The following is a 2,917-nucleotide window of genomic DNA, read 5'->3' on the forward strand; positions in this document are numbered from 1 at the left end:
TAGGTCTACTTTGTTACCGTTTTCACTCTTCTGCTTTACTTTTCTATTGTGCTTATTAAGGGTCAATACACTTTTTAATAGTTCTGTCGCTTTGTTTACTGCTTAGTCTTTGGATCAGGCGGTATATCTAGTTAAATTAGCATGTTACGACTACTAGTACGTTGACTTCTTGTCGGAATGAGGAGGCAGGGAAAAGGAGGAGTAGAAAAAGAAAGAAGAGGAGAGGAAGACGAAGTCAGAGGAGGGAAAAAGGAAAGAAGCCAGAAGAGGAGGAGGAGTAGGAGAAGAGGAAGAAGGAAGAGAAGTTCAAAATTAAGAAAAAGCATTGAAAAGGATGAGGAGGATATGCTGTATATTATAGAGGAGGAGGAGGAGGAGGAGGAGGAGGAGGAGGAGGAGGAGGAGGAGGAATAGATTCCGCATGACACTGGTAGCTCATTCAACATGTAGACCTTGTTTATTATCCAGGGAAATTTGATGTTTTTAATTTCTATATCATTTCCTATCCTGTTACTGCACAATATCCATACATTGGAGAATGGCGTTATCACTTAAAGTGTTTTATATCATACCCTACATCATTTCGCAGCGTTCATTATTCTCAATCAAAGATAAACTTTTCTCTACCGCTTTGAAATTAAACCATCTTGTATCTGCGACATTCCCCATGACAATCATGAATAAGCATGTGTTCCCTGGATAGACAACTGCCTTTGTTTTATTTTCCTTTAATGTTTGACAATGCCATGTATCTATATGCATATTAAGATAGACTAATGGATGGATGGATAGATAGATAGATAGATTGATTGATAGATAGATAGATAGATAGATAGATAGATGGATAGATTGATAGATAAATTGATCAATAGATTGACAGACAGATAAATTCACATATATAAATGTAGATACATATTTTTATGTATACATGTATTCTTGCATGAATGTTTGTGTGCATATTTGTGTTTGTGCATGTTTCATACCTTTCTGGGTTTTTTTAAAGTCACATAAACAACCACCTAACTGTACATCAAACATACTGATGCACATGCGCTATGGGTCAGATGTGAGTAAGCTGTAGGACTAATGTAATTTGCATATTTAACCTTTGATTGCTCTTGAGAAATCAAATAAAAAAAAGGAAAGTTTATCAATACCAAGCACTCAAGGAAGAGTGATGCCGAACCTCTAGAGTGACCTGCCACAGCCAAGTCACTTTAATAGGCATTTCACAAATTACTACGAAAGAGAATATGTCTTGATTGGTGAACACAGTGAAAATATGTTTAACTGAATAACATCAATTATGCACCTAAAAAGAATGTAAATATCAGATTGGTTGATTGCTCATCATATGACATGCAGTTAAAGTTCCATAGCATGGGGTGACTGTCAGCTGTGTAATTCTGTTTGAGCAAAAATGGATATCGCATGGCTAATTTCACCATTCCCATTGACTACCATGTTTAAACGGGTCTAGGGCAATTACCCCCTGGGCAATTACCCCGCACCCTTTCCCTGGCCCTAATCCTAATCCTAATCCTGAACCTAACCCTAACCCTAACCCAAACTCCTAACCCTAAACCTAACCCTAACCCTAATCTTTACTCTAACCTTACCACTAACCAGTATTTGGCCGGGGGGTAATTGCCCTCCGGGGGTAATTGCCCGGATACGGTTTAAACTCATGATTGACTCAGTTTTGGGTTCATTGCACTGTTCTCATGTCACAATAAACAAACACATGCATACACTCAAGAGTTACAAGCCTGCTTACAGGTACATATTTTTTTTTCACCCATTTAACTGTAAACAACTTCACCTAACTGGTTTCGCATAGCTACACATACCCATACGACTTGACTGATTACAACTGTGCTATTCATTTGCCTTTCATGAAAAATGGTTGCCACTTCTGTGTTAAATTCAAGTATCTGTGTGGACCACGTCTGTTGACGTCCTACGTGTTGTATAAAACAAATAGTGTACGGTCTTTACTCATGCCATGGAACAAGATTTTGCACTCGTTGAAAGATGAGGCACACTATTCTACTCGGCTTCGCCTCGTTGAATAGAGCACTTCTATCTTTCACCTTATGCTAAATCTTGTACCATGACACCTGTGACACTTCCCTATTCACATAATACTTCCACCATATCAATAATACCATGCTAATAATCAAAGCTCATGAAGGGACACAAGACTGAGACATAACAAGAAAAGTATACAAAATGTACATTTATTTGTGCAAAGAGTGTTTATTAACTTTCTTTCATGTATCAACCACAGTGACATCCCAAAGCTACATACAATCTTTGTCCGTGCCAGCAGACCGTGTACATAGTGAAATATTGTACTAAAAGGAAAGACAAAATAAAAAATAAAATAGAGTGTGGGAAGAAACAGGCTCTGTCGACCAAATCAAGAGTCAGAGCTGATCACACACTTATTACAAAAGATATGAGGCTATGCCGGGTAGATAAAACTCAGCCTGCACTGCTTCACAGCTGCAGCTTCATGGCATGACAATACAAAGACCACAGCATGACAATCCTTGGACTGAAATCCAGTAATCTCTTTTCATTGTGAGTAGACAAAGTTTAGAGGTGATATGACACCCAGTCGAAGCTGCATCTACATAGTTTCTCTTTTTAATGACCTGCATTATGGAGGTGACATGATATCAGATTTGAACACTCACACATGAATTAGACAACTTAGAAAAGTGAAAGGAAGAAAAAGGAAATAAATCGTTCCAGCAGTCTGGACATGATCAATTTGTTTCCCAGGCTATGAGGATCTCTTCTTCATTCTAATATTCTCGGTGTTAATGATCAGATTACATTATATTAATCAATAACAACAACAACAACAACAACAACAACAACAACAACAACAAAATCAATCCAGATCACA

The sequence above is a fragment of the Diadema antillarum genome, unplaced genomic scaffold (genome assembly GCF_040938485.1).
Source record: "Diadema antillarum isolate AM-2024a unplaced genomic scaffold, OU_Dant_1.0 scf00000207, whole genome shotgun sequence".
NCBI lineage: Eukaryota > Metazoa > Echinodermata > Echinoidea > Diadematoida > Diadematidae > Diadema > Diadema antillarum.